A 25,285-nucleotide genomic window follows, 5' to 3' on the forward strand; every position below is an offset into this window, starting at 1 on the left:
CTGTTATTCAATCTGACAGCTCCACCTCTGCTGTTCCTGACAATGGGACTCATGCCTTGGGACTAAAGCATTAACACAAAGTGATGGAGTTAAGCATGATGAGGGTTCAGAAAGGAAAAAATACTGATTTCTGTATCATTTAAAAGAGTGACTTACCAAGAGTGACCCACCCATTAGCACATTTTCACATCAACTTTGCTCTTACTAAGCTTTCACCCTATGTTTTCTTTTAAATAATACCAAAGCGCATCACAGTATTCCTGAAGTTTCACTGGACTTTTCCATGTATGAAGTAGCCAGAGGCAACAGGCTCAAATCCTTGCTGCAAGTCAGGTGGAACACAAAAGATTTGAACTTTCTTGTCCTGCATCACCAGTTCCTACACTACAGGAAAAAGAGTATCCTCACGTACTCCTCTTCCTGGTGTTTGCAGAGGTTAGGCACCTGACTCCTGAGAAAGATTCACCATGATGATTTCTGAATGGGTTAGATTCCTTCCTCCATGTTAGGCAACTGCTGTGGCATCTTAGAGCATAATCCCAAACTCTCTTCTCAGTATTTTGATGCTTCCTATTACAGTGCATTTTATCATCAGTTGTCATGCATGTCTCATCAGTGCTGAAGTCTCAGAGACCTCGGTACCAGCATACCTGCAGCCAGCAAGCTCCTACACTGCTCTTACAGATTATTGGTAGATAGCATGGTCATAATATACTTGTTCCAGCAAAGCATTAATGCTTGTATGCCCACAGAAAGGTCTTGGTACAAAAATCACATTCCCTAGACCAACACAAAGAAGATATGGTTTCTGACTCAATTTTTCTAAACAATTCGTATTGACAGACCATACCAGGTACCTCCCTGGCTTTCTTATCACACAAGCACTGGGCCATCCCACACTTCGCCAAAAGCATCCTCCTTCCATCTCAGGGCATCTTTGCGCTTACTGTACCATTGTCTTGACTACATTTGTAGATTTCAGGTTTTTGGTTGTATAAGGCTTTCACGTATCCACTGCAGTTCGGCAGTCTATTCCACACTGCAAAATGTGAGCAGAACATGTACCAATCCATACTCAAGTAAGGCTCATGCTTCCCACCCAGGTTGCTGATATCTACGACCTCCACTCTCAGATGTGGAGGAAAATTTAGAGTTCACCTTAGAGCTGAGGATACTGTAGAATGGTAAACCACTTGAAACTGCTTCTAGAAGTATTGTGAGGCTTATTACAACACCTGCATCTCTTTGTGGCATTAACCCTGAAAGTTTTAAATTTCATGCAGATGGCAAAGGGAAGTCAGGGAAAGGGTTGGTTTGGGATGGAGTTTCCGTGGTTATTACAGCCAGCAATTGTTTTCTATAGCAAATTTATTTTTTAATTAGGATTTTCTAACACAATAGCACATTGTTTCACAAAACAGACTGTAAAATGAGTAGCTGAATTCTTACATGAGAAACTAAAAATTGTTGTTTGGTTTTGGTAGGATGCACTTGTGGGCTAAGCCATTTGTGACAGTAGGTTGTTTTAAATCAAATTTGTGCATAGCTAAAAACTTGCAAAGTAGGAGGAAGCCTGCTTTTGCTGCAAGAAGTTCCTTCTTTCCTTGAAGTTATTGCTGTTTTCTTGAGAATTGGGAAATAGATACTCTGAGAAGAAACAAATGAGCGATGTCCTGAAATGCAATATGTATCGACTGTTTTCCATTCTTCTGCTAGCTTTAACTAATGGCTTCCTAAGAACACGCTCCAACCATGTAAATATAATGAAATATTTTAAAACTGCTTATAGCATTACAATTCCAATAAGCAGCTCAGAAGCTCTTTGTGTTTTCTCTCAATAGGATTATAAAAACATTATTTTAAATATCACTATCCAAGGTGGAATTTCTTTCACAAATCCCAGATATGAATTCTTCTAGAAAAGCAGCAGTCTGGACTGCAGTCATCTGTCTGGACTGTCTTCAAACAATAGTCCACATGGGCTTCATTATCTCTACACACCGAGGAGAGCAATGCTTCCCTTGAACTTTCACAACATATAGTTCTGCTTCAGACAAATGATAACTATTTGCCTATTTTTGCATCTTTCTTTCAGTATGCTTGCTCTGATGCCACTGAATGACTTTCAAATTCGGTAGTGTCAGTTGACCTGCTGAGCTACTATGGATTTGGATCCACATGACTGGTCTTTTAACCAAATGATGTCTCCCAGTTATGGTTAGATTTCTCTATTTAAGGAACATGCATTATTTTGTGTTGAATACTGTAATTTGATTCGATTGGTAATGGAGGAGGAGGTTATTACAGATTATCACAGCTCTTCTACAGCCACTGCAGCACAAATGCTTTTTTCGCTTTTATTGAAACAGCGTTTTGCTCACTCCAAAGATATCCTCCTTTTAAGTTTGCTGGTATCTGTAACAACCTTAATTTGTATTTGATGCACATGGATGGTGCTCACAATTGTTTTAAGGCAGTGGTGCAGAAGCATTCTCTATTACTTGCTGCCAAGAGAATCTATATTGCAGCTTTCCTGTAACACCTCTTGTTTCACATGTGTCATCTCTAAGTAGTCAAAATGGGCATTGGCTGCAGCCTACAGAGAGTTAATGTAAAAGTATATGCTGAAGCTTCTGCAATTTTCAAGAATCTTCTTGTGCTACCTAATATAATATCATTTCCCTTTTCTAAAACTCTGGTGTCAGCTTTTAAATCAGCAGGTAAGAACTGAACTGCTGATTCCTTCAGAGAGTTGAACATTAATTATTAACTTCATAAAGAACAGCTTTTTGGCTAGTTTAAATAATGCTGTGCAAGTAGCACAGGATCTTCATCTACAGTTTCCAAAGCCTATCAAAGATTTACTTGTTTGATTACAAGGAAACCTCTCTGGTTGTTCCTAGTATTGCCTGAATAAGGACAATGCTTAGAGAAAACAGAGCTGAAAAGATAGGAAACCAGGACAGGGGTTAGCTGAGACAGAAATGCCATTATCCCAGCTAATATTTTTATTGAGTAATAGATACCAACTTTACTATCAACTAATAATGAACCTAATTCATTTTCTTCATTTGGGCAGTGAATAAGATTAAGAAAGGTTCTGTACTCAATTGCATGTGTCCACAGAGCTGAGATGGCTCAGCATCTCCGCCTGTCTGACAGGAAGAGATACAAATGTAAATAATTTGATTACTGCTGACAAAGCATTAAGATTGGCATTGTCTGGCTAGGTAGGACATTGAGAAAGCAATGTTATGCAAATTAAAAAAGCTGAGTTAGCCAAAACTCCACAGGACACAGGAAGCAGCCTTATAAGTCAATTTACAGGATAGAAGATTATAGGGAGCTCCGTTAGTGGATTTATACTCATGAACTATCCTAAGTCATAGTAGTTCTGGTGGCCATATTCGCTAAAACCATTTCTCCTTCTGTTCCTGGCCACTAATTCTTACCTTTTCACCAAAAAGTTGGGGTTTGGGGGGTGATTACATTTTTTTTAGTCACTTCAGTGATCCATTTTAGCCCAGTCCTACAAAAGCTGGTGCCTGGTCACAATGGAGACATCATGCTGCTATAGAGGGACAGCTGTGAGACGAATGGTGCAGAGGTGGGCTGAACTCCTTAAACTGACATGGCTGTCAAATCTGGCAGGAAAATACAGCTGAATGTTGTGAATTAAGAAGAGATTTCACCTCAAATAAATATCCATTTTTCTGATGGCAAACCTGAGGACAGGATTTTCAATGACTAAATTTCAGCTCTGAGGAACTGTGTAAAATGCCCTGGCAGATAGTTTGACAGAACAGTTTGCTATCTGGAAAACATCCAGAAGCAAAACTAGCCATCGGGCTTTAAATGTAGTAATATGTTCCTGATGTCTTTTACTTTGAGGTGTCTCCAGGGTAAAGAGTGATTTCAGGACATGTAGCAGAAGAGAGGCACTCCAGTTTCCAGGGAATGGCAATCCAGAACAGTGTGGATGTGCTGCCTTCGGTGCCCGGGATCGCCGGTGTGGGGCATTCATCCTTCAAACTACACAAGCCAGTTTGCAAGGATATCACCCCATGTGCCGGTGGGCCAGGAAGTCCCGAGTGGCACCTGCCAACTAGAGGCTCCTACACACTCATCAGGTTTATGAGGAACATGCCAAAACTGTCCTCAATATTATAACAGATGGCTTTATATACATAAAGATTATTGGTATGTAAATATCATTGTATTGATCTGTGTCCCATACTGCTCCAAATGCATATGATAAGGATTTCTATCCTTGCCTGCAGATGAATGATGTATCCTGTTTCTGCAGTGCATACATTTTTAATTTGCTATCAGTTCTGCTACACTGTGAAGGCTCTAACATTAGCTTAGTGGTAAAGTATCATTTAGCTTCAAATATTTAATAACTTAGTCATTCACAGTTGGCCAACCCAACAATGCAAAGGGTGATAGACGAACAGGGTTTGTAGGCCAGCAAAAATTTCTCCATATAACAGAAGTTTGTAGAGAAACACACACATGGTGACTGACTTATCTTATGCTCAAAGCAACAGTCTCTTCCAAAGATGTGGGCACTTAACATCCAAGCACTCCATTCACTTTGCTTTATTAAGACTACCAGTACAGTGAGAACCCAAGCCCCAAATAGCTCATCCCTGCCCCAAGAAAGAGCTAACTAAGAAATAATGCCAAAAACCTTTGCAAAAATAGTGAAGCTGATGGCAAAGGACTTGAATTGATTTTACTTAATATTTACTGTACATGTAGGGAAAACCGAGCAATATCTAGCTGAAGCCAGCAAAAGAACAGTGAGCAACAGAGAAAAAATAAGATTCCAGCACTTTTTTCTTCATAATATACTCGAACTGTAAAGGAGGTACAAGACAGAGCATAAAAAGATTCAGCATGACCATAGATGCTTTTGTTCTACTGTGAATAGTGTCCAGCTAATCTGGGAAGTGCCTCAACCCTTGAGTATCCCCCTTTTTCTCTATGTATTCTCCAGAGTTCTGCTTTTTTGGACCTTCATCTAAAGCATTTACTCCCTACCTGTAACTGCTACAGAGACAAGGTGACTTTCCATCTCAGTCTTAGTAGGTGTTGGGTCAAGCCCTCACAACACACATGTGAGACCATTTCTTTTTAAAAACTAGATGTTACAGGAATTGCTTGGACTCACCCAGGAAATGAGAGGTCTGAGCTAAATGCTCTCTGCAGCTTTGGAGAATTAGAGTCTCATCTCACAGGGTGCCCTAACCACTAGCTCTACGGATATACTTCTGTAATTTTGCTTTGTTTTTATCCAGTAACTGATCTAGGCTCATGTCGGAAAGAATATCATACAGCTAGCTTATTACCAGGGTGAGCAGTAGTTCTTTCATTTCCAGCTTCATTTTAAAAGGAAATTGTGAACCTTGTTTAGGTCTGTCAAAGAAAGAGACAAGCACATCTCCTGATCATGGGGAGACTCTGAACCCTTAATCCCAAGTAGGTGGAGGTACCAGCCTAAAGCCCTGGCTCAGGCTTTCTCACATGTTCCTACACCCCTGCAGATGATTTCCACAGGTGAGAGTGAGTCAGAGGAGAGCTAAGAGGAACTGCCAATTTCACATTTTAGTGTGAAGAACTTAGAACATGTTTCAAGCTTACTGTCAGAAAAGACACTGACATGTCATCTGTGTTTTAGGCAGCGACACAAGTTTCAAGGTTGTTGCATTCCTACCATGAGTATGAGAGAGGAGACTGTGAATATTCAGTGGAAACATAAACATAGGAGCCATAATGCAATCCCAGAGAAAGGCTGTTGTCGGCAAGAAATGATCGGGGGTACAAGTGGGATTTGTCATCTTAATATAACAGCACATTAACGTGTCATTCAGGCTTCCATATCAAACCTTGCTTATGTTTTGCCAGCTCAGATGATGGGCAGGACCAGCATGTGACAGCATTATTCAATATTCATCCCTCTTTAAACCTGTTTTGATTTTATACATTTCTGTCATGTCCACTTCATTCATCTCTTTTTCAAGCTCAGGAATCTTAAACCTATCTAATCTTTTCTCATATGGAAGTCTTTTCTTTCATATGGTCATCTTTTTTGCCCTTCTTTGTGGATTTTCAAATTCTAAAGCATCTTTTAAAAGAGAGCTAAAAGATGCATGCAATATTCAAGCAGTGTCAGGAGTTATGGATTTGTACACTGGCCACCACCGTAATGATATTTGTTTGTTTTGTTCTCCAGTCTAATTCTAGAATTACATTTGTCTTTCGACTGCTATTGAGTATTGAGCTCAGCTATACAGTTTTCACAGTACTATCCGTAGTGGTGACTTCCTGACTGGTAGCAGTTCACTTAGAGCTTGTCACTGTGTGTTTGCATAGTTGGGATTATTTTTGCTATCGTCACTACTTTGTGTTTATTGCCACTGAATTGCCTCAGATTTTTTCTCACCCCAGCATCCTGTATCTAGAGAACTTTCTGCAGTGCTTTGTAGTAACTCTTGGCTTTGACTATTCTAGTTCTGTCTGATCAGCAAACTTCCCTACCCACTTTCCTTTCCAGACCACCAATGAATATGCTGAACAGCAAAGTCATCTTCCCCCCAATGTAAAATGTCTTATTATTCCTGTCTTTTTTCTTTGTCTTTTCATCAGTGTTAATCCATGCGTGGAACTTCCCTCATTACACTACGACAGCTTATTTTCTATAAATCTTCTGTAAGGGGTGTAGTCAAAGGTTTTTTGAAAATCCATGTACGCTGTATTAACCAGTTCACTGTTATCAACATGTTCACTGACTTTGCTAGAGAGTGTTATAGATATCTGAGGCATGACTATCTGCTGCAAAATATTTCTTTTTCCCCATTATATCATTTTCATCCATATGTCTTCCAGTTCTGTTCTTTATCATAGTTTCTATGGGCTTGCGCAATATAGCAGTCAAGCTTACTGTTTCTCAGATCTCCACACATTATTTTTTTTTAATGCATGTCATATTTGCCACTTTACATTTCTCTGGCACATAGGATGATTTAAACTATTACCAAGTAATGGTTAACTGGTAGTTTCATACACAGCTTCTTTCAGAACTCCTGGGTGAATATCCTCTGGTCTCAAAAATCAGTTAATTTTATTTTGAAAGGTCACCGACAGTTTAACTATTTAGGTAACAGTAAAATAATTTTTAATGCTAATTTTGAGTGCTATTAATTTGAAAAAGGAATAAATACATCCTACTTTTTTGAGGGATTAATGGCTGCTACTAATGCTGCTTTGCAGACTGATTATTAGGAATACTAAATGGCAGTTAGGAAATCAGCATGTATTTCACAGCAGTATAATACTGGGTGATACAGGTGAGGTACATGATTTGAACACCAAAGGAAAGAAAATCCCGTGGTTTCCAAAACTACATAGCCACTCACAGTAATTAAAATCATACGTGAGATTAACTTTTCTTAAGTTATTTTTAGAATCTAATAACAGGAAGTTCAGATTAAGAAATCTGATATCCTGTTCAGTTATCAAGTAATAAACCAAGTTTCATGCATCTCTCTCTCATTAGCCTTCCATATGTTAAGTGTCTGCCAGACACCCTATGGTGTCTCGAACCAACAAGTGTTTTGCCTACTTAAAATATACTATGCAGACATAGAGTGGACTGCTATGGTCCTGATGCTCTCCACTGTTTGAGGATGAGTTCATCCCAGAGTTTTTATCCAAATAATTGTAAAGAATCATCTACTGGCAGATATGTAAAAGCAACCCCCCAAATCTGGTTTTGCCTGAGCAGAAGATCCACCAGAATCACAGGAGTATTTTCATAAATAAAGGGAGAAAGGCTACAGTTCAGTAGAGAAGGTCTGTGTAGTGGAAAAAGGACAAAAATACCTTGGTTTCTTCTGGAACTATGCAACAATATCTTCAACACATATTCCTCTTTAGCTGATGCTGTCTCACTAGACAAATTTTATTGTTTTGTGTGCCCCAATAAAATTGGGCCTGTATCTTTTATATTGCATCAAAAAAGAACTTTTAACTCTAAAAAACAAAAGAACTGCAAATCTCATTTTCACCTTTCCCCCTCTTTGTCAGTGATAAAGGGGCTGTTGGTATTTGTATAGTATAAATTCATAAAAAATGAATTGTTCAGTGGCCCTGTAAGAGTAATATAAATAAATCTGAAAGAGCTACTATTGGGGAGGCAGGTCACTAGACTGACTCATGGAAGCACTCTGTTCTAACAGCCATCTAATGGCCTCTCTGCTTCATTTTTCTCAGTTCACAACAGTGACTTTACATTGACTAAAAGTTTTTGCGTAGTACAGACTCTTTTTTACAATTTCATAGTGCCCTAAATGAGGGGAAGAGTGGGGTTTCCAAAGTGTTGGCCAAACTCTGCTTCTGTGGGAGTTGATCAGAAGCCTGAGGTAGAGAGATGAGACAAAATGTGAGCATTGCCAAGCGCCCCAGTAGGGGATGTCACAGATGTGCATCTGGGACTCAGCAGGGTGTAGGACAAAAGGTCCTTCCTTCAGGAATTTTGGTCTAGTAGCTGCATTTATTTTCCTTGCAATGTTCTGGATTGTTTCATGTAATGCGAAGCACTTGTACATGATATATAGTAGATGGATAGGATTCAAATGTACCTTATAGATACAAGCTTGGGGTTCTGGTTTCCAGAGCAAGACTTTAAGAGGAGTGATGTACCCTACTGCTTTGGTTCCCTCCAATTGTAGGAGCAAAAAGAGGCAGCCTTCTCAATATCCTTTGCCTCCGGAGCCATCCTGAAAGATAAAGCTTCAATGCCTTAAATAGTTTTTTAATTAATTAGGTAAGTTCATACTAAGATGATCTAACTAATTAATTGTTTTCATCTTGAGTATTTTTACTAGCTAAGACTTCCATTATATACTTTCAGGACTTCACCCGTGTGAAATGAACTAATTTTTGACTCCTGGCTCCGAGTGCTGGTTTTCCACCTGAGACTCGATTCTTTCTTCCTCCTTTTGTCAGAGTGCCAGGAACTGCAGTTGTGGGGAAATCCTTCTAGAAGAAGTGTAAGCCAGGCACTCGGCTCTGATGGGCCAGTTTCCTCAGCTTACCACAAGCGGCGCCTCCCATGATTACAGCAGGGATGCTGAGGAGTATTCTGGACACGATCCTCCACTGAGCATGTAATGGGACTCTGTAGCCCTTGATGGGGTGATGTGCCATGTTCTGTACTGCCCATACATGTGAACTGGGAGGTCCTTGTCTGTCAGTGAAGACTGATCAGTCATCTTGTTTTGCACACAGAAGTCCGTTCTCTGGCTTTGCAGGTGCATACGTGCTCTTCAAGAGTTTTCTCACCAGGAATGACCAAAACAGATGCTTGGTAGGCCTTCCAGAAGTTCACTCTCTTTGAAGTAGTCTACCAAAAGCTGAGTACACTTAATAACAGTTAAACAGAGTGTCAGTTCTATTTTTATTCAGACTGCAAAAACTTCCAGAGCTGATTCTTCTAAAGATGTTTCACAAGATAAAAATAGAAGAGTCTTATCTCCAAGCACAGGTGGGTAGAAAAGAAAGGTTATTCTGAAGAAGACTTAGTCTTAGTCTAGGTATCTAAGTAATTTAGTCCCAGGATCAAGCAGCATAACAACACAGTCATTTTCTAAATTATTACATAGAATGACGACACCCTTAGCAGCTATCTCTGAGTTGAGATAGCTCCAGGAAAAAAGTGTATCTATCTCTCTCTTTCTCATCTTTGGTTACAGAAGCAATGGCAAATGGCAAGGTCCAAGGAGTCTCCACCTGGTAGGGCCGAGTAGCACCCAGAAGACAAATCAAATCTATGGGAGCTGAAGCCATCAGTATCAGGTCCTAAGCTGAAGACCAAAAGGATTAATCAGGATAGACCTTTGCACAGATCGCAGGTGACAGTTCCAAGAACTGTTCTAGATCTGGTAGTTTTACAGTACAGCAGCGTTATTAGGCCTGCAATCAGACAGTGTGACGGAATCATGAGACTCTAGCTAAAGAGGGGAAGAAAAAAAGCTCCTGCAAATTACTCTTCTCAGATCTCAATTCCTGTGAAATGGAAGAGGTAGCTGCTGCCATTTCCATATCAGATGCTTCCAGCCAGGAGCAAGTGGCACATCTCAGCAGTCTCACAATTCAAGGTCACAGAGGAAAAGAGGCTGCATAAAAATACTCCAGAGTTCAGAGTTTTCACTCTGGTTCCTAAGTGTCTCCTGTCTCCCACCCACAAACTAGTAGAGATTAAAGCAGTCGTATTATGGTGGTACAGTGTTATGTCAAAAGCAGAAGAAGAGTGAGAGGGTAGGAAGGTCCTTATTCTTTCCAGCAGACCAAAAAAAGGTGAGATATGACACAGATTTTGATGGACTAAATGACTGTAAAGTGAAAGATATTTAAATTATTCTGTCACTGTGCAACACTAAATAGTTGAAGGTACTGGGTTGCAAGTCCAGAGACTTCAGTCTGCCTTGTCTCATGGTGACAACCACCATTAAAAATCTTTACAAATAGATACAAATACAAAAGAAAAATAGCACACTTGAAGCTTTTAAAATGTAAAGTATGAAATACTTTATTTTAACCGTATCTTTAAAATCCTTTCACTTTCTGTATACAGACAGAAACCCTTTAGGAGACAATGTCTTAGCCTGAAATGGTCATTAACTGCCTTCTGTTCAGGGAAACTTGGTTAAGCTGCACGTGGTATGGAAGTTACTGCTACTGTTGAAATTCAGTTTGCTTCCCAGAAAATGAAACAAACGGAAAGTGAGAAAGAAGGATGAAGTGAGAGAGCAAGAAAGGGAAAGAGAGAGGGAAAGGCAGCAGAGAAAGGAAAAACAGCACAGCAATATGTGCAGCTCCGCCATGGTGCTGCCTGGCTTGCTGCTAAGCAAAGGCCAGCCATAGCATCGTCTTATCAGAAGCCCCAGAACTGGCATATTTGTGCCCATGTCATTTTAGGCCACAGTTTTATCAGCTTCTCTGGTCCCAGGCTCACAGCTGTGTTGCAAAATATGGAGTGTTGACTAGTTAAACCAAACTCTTATCACATAGCTGGCAAAAAGGACAGATAGGAAAAGAAGAAATATAGGGAAGCAAAAGGACATACAAAAAAAGGAGAAAGTGATAACAGAAATTCAAGTTTCACATCTAAGATTTCACTGAAGCCTGGAAGGATGGTGATGTCCTCAGCTTGCTCTTTCTCTGGCTGCAGTTTACCAACACATCTCCGATCAGATGGTATAACATCAGAGTGCCTGACTTTATCCCAGAATCCTGAGAGACATGAGGATGGCAGCTGTGATGGTGAAATTTGCTTCCTTCTGACTAGGACATGTTTATAATTCTTTTATTTTCCTCTTCCCTATTTGCCTCATTTGGTTTTTTAGAACCCATATTAGGAGCAGTGAATGCAACTGTCAATCTTAGTCATTTTTTCTTCCAGTTTGGCCTTTTTTCTAACACATCCACTTTTTGTTCATTCATTTCCAGTTCCATTCTCTTTTATTTACAAGTAATTCATTTATCAACACCACAGGGTTTAACAATGGCTCTTTTTATTTGGGCTAAGCCATTTTGTTTGAACATTTTGCTACATTTTATTAACACATTTGTGCGGAAGGCTGAGTTAGATTTTGGTTATCTTCGACAGCTTAGAGCACAAACCACTGCACAAGAAAATACAACATAATTTCCTAAGCAAGGAAGAAGCCTATTAGATATCTAAACACAGGCACAAGGAATTTGCAAGAGTGTCCAATAAAATGGGCAATTTGACAAGTACCATTTTCAGTGCTTGAATGGGGAATTCCAGAGATTCATTAGTTTGCCTGGAGCACTCATTATGAAAGCATCTTTTCCCTGAGAGTCCACATGAGTGTGTATATTGTTTGTGTTTCTCTAGTATCTATTCTGTGCTTCCTCCTCCCTTCCCCCCACCTCACCCCCAAACATATTTTTTCTGCTCTGGAAGAGTGGCAAGAGAAGATAAGATAAAGTGAGGGCTAGAACAACCTTGGTGACTGCAGCACATTCGGGCACTGTAGTGTGCAGACCTTCTGAAACTTGCCCTGGGCTTTACAGATGAGGTGTTACCCAACTTGTTGTACCAGAGGACAGCATTTACCAATCCAGCCTTTTCTTGCTGGACCTGACCTTACTTCTCTGACTGACCTGATTGGACCTGATGCTGTAAGACTGTAACAGGCCATGGAGAGTTCTTGTGCTCTGGAGATGCAACTGCTATTATCAAATGCAGTAAAACAGTAATACTATAAAATAGTCAAATATGAAGTGCTATGATGTCAAATGAACTAGATTTTCGAAGTCGATGAATAAGGAAGTGAAACTTGCACTTTTAGCACCTATTCAGTTTATACTGGATGACTGACCTCAGTTAAAATATTCAGGGTTCTCTATCCACACTGTAAAAGTCCACCTGGCAGCTCTTTCTGAGTACCAGTGGTAATAAATCTTTCTTCACACTCAGTCAAAAAATTATTAAAGAGGATTTCAAGATATACCCACTACTGACAGAGCTGATTCTACTAGGGATCCTAGTTTAGTCCTGACCCTTCTCACAAAGCCCATTTGAACTTGCTGTGTGTGGTGTTTTGCAGCTACTAATATTGCCTTCCTGAGAGCCTTTGGCTGTGTATCTGGGTGACTTCCAGTGCCATGGGATGACTTTTCACTGTGTTTCACAAAGATGCTGCTCACCTATCCCTAACATCTTATCTGAAGTGCTTTTGACTTCTACAACCAAACACCGCAACCTAATGCTACAATTGCCAGTCCTCATCCTTATATCCCACAGGCACAAGAGTGAATCAAAAAAGTTTATACTGTAGAGACTAAGAGCAACACCCATGCTACCAGGGTTTTTTTAATGGCACAGAACCCAAGCTGTGCCTATTGACTAATTCTTGTACAGGCAGTCCTAAGCATCAGGATATCTCTCCTAGACAATACACAGAGGAAAGATAGGACCAATCTGAGCTGCCTCAGTTGGTGTAAGCCATGAAAGTGGATTGTGGCTGTGAAAGTGATGGGGTGAAAGTGGGAAAGTATCCATCAAAATTCACCAGGATTCATAAATCAGAATCCACCTGGAAGAGCTCAGTACAAATAAACAACTACCATTTAGCTATGTGACATATTTTTAAATAAGGAGGAAGAGAAGAAGAAAGTAAGAAAAGGAAAGAAGAGAACAGTCATAGCTTTACCCTCTTCGGCCTTTCTGTCAAGAATGGGTTTTGTGAATGCCATGGTTGAAGACTAACAAGCACTAACATCAGTGTTTTTGTCAGTCTTCAGTCAGGAAGATTTTCTGCTCCTTGAGGACCCAGATGAGAGAAATTCTAGGTGGAGGTTGACTGCTGGGTGATGAAAGGTGGAAATGCAATCAGAATGAATGCAGCATCAGTGCTATCTGTACTTGCATCTATTTTGTGAGGGTGAATTTTAACACAGCTTGAATTCGTATCTTAGTGAGCAGGCTTCAGTGTAACAACTATGGACCAGAGAAACTGAAATGAGGACCTAGACCATCTTACTGAGGAATCTCCCCACAGTATGTGATAAAAATAAGACTTGTCATTTACCTCAAGAACTCACTTTTGTAAACTTGGCTGCTTTGCATAAATGCAGTCACTAGCATGAAAATATTGTTAAAGACGGGAGTGTAAAAATATCGCAGCATTCATACCTACAGCCAGTCAAAGTCATTAAAAGTGAGCAGCAAGGAGCCAGTAAGGTTTTAATGAGTGATAGATCTCCTGCCTCTGAGAGGGAATTTTCACATAACATCAGCAAAACTAAGCCATCACAGGGGGAACAAACCACACCTCTCAGCTCTGTTGTGTGAGATTTCTGTTGTACTGAGTAAATGGATAGTGTAAGGCGGCAGACAATATTGGCATACAGATAGTTTAAGTGTGGGAGAGAAATACAAAACTTATTCTGCTTAGAATTCATCTTAAAAAAAGCAGACAATAGTGGGGGAGAAAAACTGAAGTCAGTTTGATTCTAGGAGAGCTCAAAGGATGCAAGACTTCAGAAAATATTCCTTATTTTATTTGATCTGCTTGACAATACGATGTCTGAAATAAATACCCTAGTTAAGAGAAGAAACAGAGAAGAGCTGGAAGAAGGGAAGTGGAGGAGTAAACCTCTGTGCTAGCTAGATTTGTGGGGGATTACAGGGCAAATTAAAAAAAAATAGGGATTCCCATCCCTAAGTTTAAGGAAATAATAAAGACAATTTTTGTGCTGTGTTATACAAAAAGTTTTTAAGTCTACAAAATAATCATACTGCATAGAAAATCTTTGCAGCAAAACTAGAGAAACTGAGAGTTCCAACAAAGTTAGTCACACCAAAATTGCCAGGCTAAATAAGGAAAATTGCAGAATATTTGAAGAAATGGCCAGATCATGTGAAGACTTTTAGACCTAAATGTCCCAGCTGGCCCAGGTAATCCGGGGATGTGAAGCTGGAAGTAACCTGGACCCACTGGAACTTGTGGTTGGGAAGTTTTCATAGAGTTTGTCTTTGTCAAGCCTTAAGAGTGGAGCAGCCATCACAGAGTAGCTGGAGGGCTACTTGGAGGAAGATTCTAGTTTCTTATACATCGTTTCCTTGTCCTTAATAATAGAAAAAGAAGAAGACCTTCATTGAGGGAGTCAGCGTTATGATCAAGGGACAAGATTTCAGTGAGTCTTAGGCTACTTCTGTCTTTGATTTGCTTTTCTTTGGATTAAAAAAAAAGTTTAGTTTCTGCATAATACATAATCTAAGTATTGTAAATTGCATTTTCCAGCTAGAAGCTAGTGGATAAATTTTGCTCTTCCTTGAATATATGTATTGCATGTGTAAGAATTTGAAAGCCTGAGCTGAAAAATACAGTTGTTAATTTTACAGTTATAAGAAAATGGTCAAATATCTTCTACTGTTTGTGTTAAAGAATATTGCACTGGGGCTGTCTAGAGCTGGCTGCTTAGCACAACTTATATAAAACTTACTTAGCACGAGCAGCTAAATTTGCTGAAGCCTTAGGCCGTGCTCAGATAACATGAGGAACTTTCACCTAGTTCAGTAAAAGAGGCCCCAGAGCTGGTTCAGGCTGGAAAGATAAGGACGTCACAAGCAGCCTGTGTTCCTGTGTCTCACGCTCCGAAGGGGAGGACATCACGACTTTGAAATAAGGCCTGTGCAGGGCGTCAGGCCCTTGAGAAACAACGCCTGCTCTCACTGCTGGGGCAGTGTTAATTATGGTGGTCTGGAATTATCTCCTCCAGACTTGAGAGACAACGACGGGACCTAATGAGGAACGGGAAGACCCCAGACCTGAATACTACTATTGGGCCAAAACATGGCGTGAGGGTGGAGAACTTAGATTGAAAAGTACAAATGCCCAGGGATTTCTTTGTTCGGGGCCCCTCTCCGGAGGCACCCAGCTCGATCTGTCATTTGCCGCTGTACCACTTAGAGTAAATGTGTGTGTGATACTACGCATCTGAGACTCTACTTCAGGAAACCTAGGGTCAGAGACCTTCCTTAACAGTCTGACAGTCAGTGTCTTTGCTGGACAAAACCAGACAAATATATTTGATGAGTTTACTGTTATAGCTACTGTTTTTTTCACCTGAAATGCACTAGAAGCCATTCCAGCATTCAAGGACAGGTCCTACGTATAAGTGGCCAAGCTATAGGGGCTTTTTAATGGAATGTAGCTCCTGAACCTGTTATGGCAAATCTGCTGCTTCAGGACTTCAGCAGGCTTGAAGTTGAATATAATCCAAGAAACTTCTGTTACCTGCATGACCGTCCCTGTTGCCTTATGGCACTATGTTAGCATTCAATTTTCTCCTGCAGTTCACTGGGCCAGAGAGACAGATTGCTCTCACTTGTCATTCTAACCAGTTTCTGAATTTCTTGTTGGTAATTTTGCAGTCATATTTCTCAGAGGGCATTCTGATTTTTTCATGTGCTGCTGGCTAGATTCTTTAGGCCAAATATAATCCCAGTGCATTTAACCCATTACACATGGCTTTATACATTCCCACAACACAGGACTTCACTGGTCCTAGTCTGTAAATGGAGGCAAGAGGTGTGGATTGCAATCTCAGATCCCAGTGCTTTGCTTTGCCCAGAGCAGTTTTTGTTTACTGCTGACATTCAAGTCTCAGGAGGCAGATTATGCATACAGTGTCTCATTTACACCAGCAAGGCTGCACATCTGTCCAGGACAGCTGGATGCCAAGTGACCTGATAAAAGCAGTAGCTCCAACTGCTTTCAGGATGCCCGGAAATCTTGAATAAATGACTAGCGCCCAAGTGCACAGCTCTGTCCAGGAGCAATGTGTTCTGGTTATCCACACAGTGCACTCAGTGTGTGTTGCCCTGTTCCCTGTGCTGCCGAAGCAGAACTACAGAAGTCCTGTGGGCCTTCTTCAAAGCCACAGCATGCAGCTGTGTGATTGGGCTGCTTCTACAGGACACTGAATGTTTCAGGGTTTTTACATTAATTTCTGCTTTTAATATTTGGGAAAGGAGGAAAGGAGCAAGGAAACATTTTATATTTTTAATACTTTTTGATTTACTTAAGTGGAGAATAAAAGAAGAAAAATTAAATCTAAAATGTATTTAAGGATTATCTACAACTATTTATGACAGCAGGAACAGTTTACATGGCACATTCTCAGTCAAGTTCAAATTGATTGCTGGATTTGGATCCTTTCCACAAGTTCAGTCTGACAGAGCTTTTTCCTTGCAGCATGGAGTATTCCTTCTAAGATCATCTGAACATATTAGCTTCTGTCATTTAAGAGTCCTGAGGCTCTGCTCTCTCATCTTCTCTGCCTCTAGCACACACTTTAGTCTGATGAAGACTGAAATGCTTTACTTTAATTAAAGCCAGCGAGGCCTGTATAGAGTACCTGGTTGTAATTTCATTGCCTGTAATTTACAGGAAGCCAGTTTAGATGTTCTAATGGTCCCTTCTGGCCTTAAACTATACAAAAATCTGTTAAACAAGCCATTAAAATGTTACTGTGTCTAGTAATCATGAAGATAACTAAAGCTTTTATAAATGCCCCTTAATTAAAAGGGTTACCCTTTATAGTCTGCATACAAGTTCTAATTAGATATTTTAATGATGCTGCTAAATGTAGTAAGTGGTTTGTATAACCTAGAGTTTAACAGTTACTTGTTAATAAGGCATAGTGTACTTCTGGCATCAGAGCTGTGCTGAAAGTGTAGTAACACTTCTGTGTTATATTCTTCAAAGCCTTTCCTAACAAAAATTTGATTAGAGAATAGCTGTAAATCCCAGGGATAGTGTTTAGCCTGCATGTTTTTTACATAAGAGGTCTGGTTCCTGCCATGACTCATTCATAGTCCAGTCTGCCCGGTACAATGGTGTAACTGTGGAGCATGTACTGTCTCAAGATCAGTGTGTGGTACAACTCTGGTGTCGAGCTACAGAGAGGCAAAAGCAAGGATGATCAAGTGAGGGGATCTGTTTCCTTTCTTGCATTAGAGCCTCTCCTAACCATGCTATGCTAGCGGCACAGTAGAGGAAAGGATCCTGTCCATGCAGACCATACACAGGTGACAAGCAGGATCTTCATGATTTCTGGCTGGGACTAATCTGGAAATGTTATTTAACAGATTGTGATTACTTCATGCAGCCCTGGTAGGTGGGCGTTTTTTGTGGCTTTGTTAGCACTAAGCAGGACCATGCTCTAGCCCTGAAGCCAACTGGTGTAGCAGGGCTCAAATCTATACTGCTCTTACCCTCCAAAACTGAGAGGCTACACCCAAACATATATTGTGAATGATTCCTAGTGCACACAAAATCAAATATTCTGCCCAGGCATTCTCTGGGTGAGTGATAGCTGGCCCACACCTAATTTGCACCAAGGACTACATGAAGAAATTAACAGTGTGGCTGATTGCACAAGCTCATTCCCCTGCTCTGTTTAGTTTTAAAAATATGTTTTTTAAACATATTAGTAATTCACATTAATTTATTTAAAACTCGGCAGGTGCCTGGAGGAACAGGGAGGAAGCAAAAGAATGGCTCAAAAATAAAGCACTGCTCAGCAGACAGTAGGAAGTTGTTCAGATAATGTCTTAGCTGTTAGCTTTTGAATCTTAGATATGTGATTTTTACCTTTACTAAACTTACATTTGAAGCTGGGAAGCACAGCCTTATTAGGAAAGAATTTTGTTCTACCCAAACCAAGCTGATCCCCAGCACACAATTAGAGGCTCAGAAAAGACTGGATCTATACAGCTAACTAGCCAAGTATGGTGAGCAGATGAGACGTGTTTAACTACTGTGTGTTAGATCCATTTCTACAGAATATGTTGTTTTAACTGCTAAAATGAGCATATTTTAAGAAGACATTTTGATCAGTATGTGCCTCCCATCACAGGTTTCTGTGGGAAAGAACCACAAATACCTGAACACAGTCAATCTGCAAGTTCATGTAGGAGACCTGAAGGAGTGTGTAATGACAATCAGAGCTCTTCTCTGACAAACCTTGCCACTGCATGTTCTAGATAATTCTGACATACACTTAATTGGATTTCTGGAGGGAGGGATTTTTTTGCCTTTTTCAGGGTTTGTTTTATGTGTGTCTTGTGGTACAGTAAAGCTGCTTTTCCATTAGTGAAATAGTTTGGTCAGGCAGCAGTATTTGGTTAAGAGATATTTTCTACACTCAGGTAACCCTAAAAGTAATTTTAGCAGCGCTGGGGCATGGACACGGGCATTTAGCCTCCCAATTGCTTTCACTGTTAGATGATGTGATGTACTTACTGTAGTGCAATAATTAGAGTCAATCAATTCATTCCTGACAGGTTGCTGTTACGGCAGCTTCAGATTCTCCCAGTACTGACAATGGATTTGCTCAGGTTCCAGTATCAAATGAGTTCAATTTTCCTGGTCCTCTATGAGTTCCACCCAAGAGAGCTTGACTAATATCTCCTTTAGTTCTGTGTCCTCTTGTTCTATGATTTGGTAGCCACCAGTCATAGCCAGGGTCAATATAATCAGCACACATTTTATGCCATGCACTAGTTCAGGTTCAAAGGTACATCCATTGTCACGACTTTTGGAGCCAGAATAATAGGCACTCACCAATCATGCACTTGGCTGAAGTGCAGGGTACTTTTGAGAAAAGGCTGTTTGGGATGTTGTATAAGATACAGCAACAGGAATAAGTGGTCCCTTAATTTTGTCCATTTGCATTGCCTTGTCCATTAATTATTCTCAGTGTTTTTGGAAAGATTACCACAGATTGTGATGTTGCTCTCATAGTTTAGAGTTGGAGCGTAATTCTTGGGGGCCATTAACATGCAACTGGTTGCCTTCCATGTCCGTAGTACCATTTCACTCTCTTGGAAAAGCCACGTGCAGCTTCCCATCCAATGTTATCACTTGCAGGTCCACTTAGACAAACTTTAGATCTTTCGGTCAGAGTAACAATATTCCCTATCAGTCCTTGACTTCATCCTATTATATGATGCTATTACATAGATGCTAATCCTCCTGTAGGGGTTGTTAAAGATGGGTTGCAGTCCATACAGGGACTGAGTCCCGACAGATACAAGGGGCTCCTTGCTCCAGGGCCACCACCACAGCTCTGAGCTCTGCCAGCTGGGCCAAGCTGTCCATTGCCTCTGCCAAAGCTTCTCTGGTCACTACCACTGTAGCAGAAAAGGGGAAACCAGCAGCTGAAACCGGAAATGGGGCCTTGCTGATTCAACACGGGCAAGGGCTTGTTACAGTCGGGCCATTTTTCCTGGACTAGTCTGCAGGAGAACTGATGGTCTCTCCTTGCAAAGCTGTCTCTACAAAAACCCACTCTTCCAGGCCCCCAGAATCTTGAGCTTTCTTGGAGTGTTCTGCTGCAAATGCCCTGCGGTGCCCTCTGATCTCTCTGCCAGGTGTCCTGCTGTCCTCAGGGGCCTTGATGGGAAAAGCCTGCAGCCTACCGAAAAAGCTTGCTGGGGGCCTAGCGGGTGAAACTAGTGGGGAGCTGGTGAAGAGCGAGCCATGCGAGCAGAAAAAGAGCTCTGCAGGGAGCAGCCGGAGGATGTTCTGGGGACCAAGTGCCATTTGATAACTGGGAAGGCAGGACTGCAAGGCATTCTTCCTATGGCCGCCTTCTCCAACCTTAGCTGCTCCCGCTGAATGGAAGAATGGTCCTCCCTCGGGGTTACCTCCAGGTCCCTTCCCCTGCCTTCAAAGTTGTTCTGGGAGGACAGGTCTGCCTCGGAGAAGCTCCTGTCCACCCTGCTGAGACCATTCTTCCGATTAGTCAGGGAAGGGGCGGAAAGGCAGGCTGGATAGCTGCTGCTCACAAAAGTGCTGCCCCCTTTGGGCTGCTCCAGGTCAGAGGTTGGGGCACTGCCTTCAGCTCCAGGCTGGGGGCTTTCGCCGGCAGAGCCGTTCTGCTGAGCAGCACCCGGGTGCTCTGTGGGGAGAAAGAGCCTCTTAGGTAGCTTTTAGTGGCCACTGGAAGATACGAGGGGACTTTCCCTGTGGCACCACGCACCCCTGGCAGGTGCCTTTCCACCCACTGGCAAGCGTCCTCGCAGAAAAACACTGCCACACCCTGTGCAGCCCTCTGCACCTCTCTGCATTTCCGCAGATGTTGCCCCGTAGGCAATTAAAGAATTGGAACCAGCAGCCCTGGCACAGTCGTCAGTCCACCTGGGGAGCTGCCTGTGTGCAGGGTCCTCCCCAAACACTGCGGCGCAGTTCTCTATGAGGAACTCCACCAACAGCGTGACCTGCACACAGAAAGCCACGGAGTTCAGTCCAAGGGGCTGCAAATGTCCTCAGCAGCCTTTTGTGCTCCTGACAGACCTTTCTGTACCCACAGCTGTAGCTCTCTAGCTCAGAGTCTCACGTGGCCCGATACAAACAAGAGAGTCTTAGCCTCAGCTCGGGGGCAGCAAGGTGCTCAATTCAGCATACCTTGTCATTCCCCGCTTTCTGTACGTCCAGCGGGAGCACGCTGTCCATGCTGGGGCTCAGCGTGTTTGGCCCCACGCAGACTGCCAGATTGCTGGCATGCATCCAGTTGCTCTCAGCCTTTTGGCTGATGTGATGGAGCAGCGAGAGCAAGCGCCGGAGCAAGAGGAGGTTGGCTCTCGGCAGTTTCGCAGCCGCCCTGAGGGAACACAAACAAAAGGCAAACGCAATGCAGGCTGCAGGGGCCACTCCTCCTTCCTTGGAGCCAGAACGGTGGCCCTGGTTACAAAACTTACTCTTTCAGTTGCTCAGTTTTCTCCTCCTGGCTCGGCTTCTCCAGCGCAAGCAGCCACTTGTCACGGAGGTCGGCCACGAGGAGTTTGGAGGAGATATTTCTCAGGAAGTCCTGCAAGGCCAAGGCACTGCAATGAGGCTCTCCACACTACCAGTGAGCAGAGAGGCAGCATCTCCGTGACTTGGGCTCACTAGGAGGCAGCTAGCTGGGAGCCACCTGCTCTCAAAGCTGCTCCTGACCACTGACAGAGCAGTGGGCTGCGCAGGTCCATGCCAAGCGTGCTGGCCTCAGGGCAGGAATGAGACACGGCTCCTATCAGCCTGTGGTCCACCCCTGGATTCCTCGCTGAGGGGCATGCTGAGGAGGAGGCTCAGGAAGGGACTTCCCCAGGGGCCTGAAGCAAATCAGCAGCAGAACCAATGCAACTGAAAATCCCAAGGCAAAGAAAAAGGCCCAGCTGTCCCAAGCCTGAAGCACTGAGGGTGGCCTCAGTAGGCTTTTGCCTTTGAGAGTCCCACCCAGGTCCATCTGGGCACGCAAGCGGGCCCACACAGATTCACCATGCGCTCTCTCAGCTACAAGGCAGCAGAATTCACCTTCGGCACCACTGCCAACAGGAGCACAGGCTTGCTTGCCAGATCAGCGTTCCCGCCTCTGTTCAGGTCGTCTTTCAACTCCCTGCGGGCCTTCTTGTTGGCAGCTTTCCTGAATATGCCCTCGGTGGAAGGGCCCCTCTCATACAGAATAGCCAGGAGCTCCTGCAGGAAGAAACAGACAGCTTTGGCCTTTCGGGTGCACTCTGCTCTCCTGGCGTTCATACCTGGTTCTTGCTCCATGGAGATTACCCTTGTAGTAAACTGACAGAGTTGTGGGGGCTGGCCCAAATGTCCACACCTCATCCCTTTTCCACCTGGGATGGGCCATGCCTGCCAGAAGGGTGTGTGGAGGGGAAGCCCCACCATCACCACTCTCCTTAGAGCCCCAGCACAAGTGCTGGGGGAGCTGCTAGCACGAGAAGCCAGAAGCAGGGGACCTCTCTGCTGCACCTTGCTTACCTGTACTGCTTGGGGCAGGCTGCCGTCTTGCCCACAGAGGAGTGCCAGAGGCTGGCCAAACAGAGCCTCCTTGCAAGCAAGGCCCAGCTACCCTGGGCAGTCCCTGCTGGGAGAGGGTCCTCCCCAAGCAAGTGGCCAGGAGATGACCATCTTCCTTGCCTCCACTCCGTCTGTTGCAAGCAAAAGGAAAGCAAAAATCAGTCCAGAAATCAGGGGCAGTGAGCCGTGCTGCCTTTGGTGTGTGTGCAGCGCCATGCACTGCAGGGTCTTCTCCAGAGGCACAGAGCTTCTGTGTGGTGACCAAGCAATATTCACTGCCTCTGGCACTCACACTGCCGTCTCTGCTGCTGAGCACCCAGGAGAGAGGCCACTGGAAAGCAGCAGCAGTCAAGGGCTTCAGCTGTCTCCCGGGGGGGAACTGAGGGCTGTCAATTGCTCCCAATGAGGTGATGCAGGCAGCTTGCTGAAGCGCCTGTTTGCAAGCAGGATAAAGGAAGGCAGCTGCTCGCTTTCTTTCTCACACTCGCCAGGCAACTGGCAAAGTCTCCCTTCACTGTCTGAAGGGTCCACCCAGGGGCATTGCTTGGTGTTGGCCTGCAAGAATCAGGTTCAGGTTACAGAGCTGCCACTCAACAGTAAAGGCCTCGAGCGAGTTGCTTCGATTCCACAGGCATTGCCGGACTCTCCCCCTGCACGGGGGCTTCCCTCCCTTTGCACGCCTCATGGAGCTGCCCCCGCTGTGCTGATACCTCCTGGCCACAGCCAGCAAGGGCCGGGCAAAGGCAGCCCCTGCTCACATCTGCCAAAATCAGCGCCTGCACGGTCCTGACGGTCAGCGACACCTCCTGGGCGAGAGAACCAAGAGCCCCCATGAGGAACCCATTGCGTGGTGGGCTTGGGAAAGCCAGAAGGCTCTGGGGGCGGATCGGAGGCTATGCCAGAGCTGTGGGGCAGCCACGGGGGCGCGGGACTGAGATTCTATCCAAAGCCTGTGCAGTCCAATGATTTCTGTCAAGGAAATAAATGAAACCCAGCTTACCACGCACACCAGGTTTCTGGGTCGACCCCCTGAGACCATGTGTGCCGCCCTTCTGCAAAGGGACTCTGGAAAGGGCATTTCCCCCCGCCACCAGTTTCACAATCACAGACTCACACAGCGGGTGAGGTTGGAAGGGACCTTTGGAGATCACCTCGTCCAACTGCCCTGCTCAGGCAGCATCACCTGGAGCAGCTTGCCCGGGACCATCACCAGACGGCTTGGGAATATCTACCGGGATGGAGATCCCACCACCTCTCTGGGCAACCTGCTCCAGGGCTCAGGCACCCTCACAGCAAAAAAGCTTGTCCCTAGCTTTAGACAGAACTTCCCATGTTTCAGGCTCTGCGCATTGCCTCTTGTCCTGTCACTGGGCACCCAGAAGAAGAGTCTGGCTTGGTCTTCTTTACACCCTCCCTTCGGATACTTATACACGCTGATAAGATCCCCCCCTGCACCTCCCCTTCTCCAGGCTAAACAACCCCAGCTCTCTCAGCCTTTCCTCAGAGGACAGATGCGTCAGGCCCTGCAGCAGTTTCGTAGCCCTTTGCTGGACGCACTCCAGGAGCTCCATGTCTCTCTTGTCCTGGGGAGCCCGGAGCAGGAGCCAGCACTCCAGCTGTGGCCTCACCAGTGCTGAGCAGAGGAGAAGGATCACCCCCCTCGGCCTGCCGGCAACACCCTTCCTCATGCAGCCGAGCTGCTGGGCAGCCGCTCGGCCCACAGCCTCTGCTGGTGCCTGGCCTTATTCCTCCCCAGCAGCAGCACTTTGCGCTTCCCTTTGCTGACCCGCAGGACGTTCCCCTCTGCCCATCTCTCCAGCCTGCTGAGGCCCCTCTGAATGGCAGCACTCTGGGCCCTCTGGGCTGGCAGCCACTCCTCCCAGCTGTGTGTCAGCACCACACTTGCCCACTTGAAAGCTGCAGAGCAAGGCCTTGTCTCCCCTCAGCTTTGCTGGGGCTCTCTTCAGAGGCCTTGGAGCCAGGAGCAGCCTGCTTTCGCATTGTCCTGACAGCCTCCCGGCTTGATGGGATGCTCCCTGGCCATGGGCTTTCATGGTTGCAAAGAGCTCTGCCTCATAGTTAACGCCGGCTTTGTCACAGACCAGACCTGCTCTCTGGTGTTTTTACCACAGTTTCTAGAGAGCCGTGGAAGCAGAGGCTCTGCCTTGCCTGTTGAGGGAGACTGAGGACAGAGCCACCTGAGCTGGTGTAGGCCAGGGTGCTGCGAGGCAGGTGGGCTGGGGGGGAGCCTGGCACCACCCTCACTCAGCTGGGCTGCCTTGCTGGGGCCCCAGCCTGGATGCTGCAGGCTTGGGAGTCCCTGCACTGCAGTGCACTGCACGGGGTCACCCTGGGCAAACCGGCTGTCTTCAGCTCCCACCATCCACACTTTCTGTAGCTTTTCATAACTGAGAAAGCAAGGGGGCTCGTCCGGAGACATTTTTAATGAAGACAATATTTACCTGTTGAAGAGGGACACCAGCAGGCATATTGCCTTCCCAGAGCATTGCCCTCTGCTTGGAGAAGAGCCTGGTGCTTTTGAAATTAGAATTTTAGAATAGAATTAGAAATTTTGAAATTTTTGAAATTGAAAGCAGTCATGCTTCCCTGTGGCACTAAGCTGTAATTCCTAGAAACTGGGATTTGATATGGTCCTCCAGTTGTCTGCCTTTTGCCCCAGGAAGCTCTGCCTTCTGCTCCAGCTCCCTGCATGCAGGGCAGTGGTTGTGCAGCTGCACTTACCTTGCAGAGGAAGGCACAAGGTGGAGCTGCCTCTGCTGCCCCATCAGTGTAGCCTGGGTGTTGGACAGTGTGGGAAGGAATTGCCCTTGATCACGCCTTGGGGAGGCAGAGCAGTAGCATTGCTGTTTGGATGGGGTGAAACT

General features: G+C 44.2%; 1 pseudogene; it reads right to left on the bottom strand.

The window, feature by feature from the left end:
• Positions 1-19,560: 19,560 nt before the first annotated feature.
• Positions 19,561-23,233, bottom strand: LOC112995861 (T-cell activation Rho GTPase-activating protein-like; annotated as a pseudogene).
• Positions 23,234-25,285: the final 2,052 nt, after the last annotated feature.

This window comes from Dromaius novaehollandiae, chromosome 3, assembly GCF_036370855.1.
Source record: "Dromaius novaehollandiae isolate bDroNov1 chromosome 3, bDroNov1.hap1, whole genome shotgun sequence".
In the NCBI taxonomy this organism is placed as follows: Eukaryota; Metazoa; Chordata; class Aves; order Casuariiformes; family Dromaiidae; genus Dromaius; species Dromaius novaehollandiae.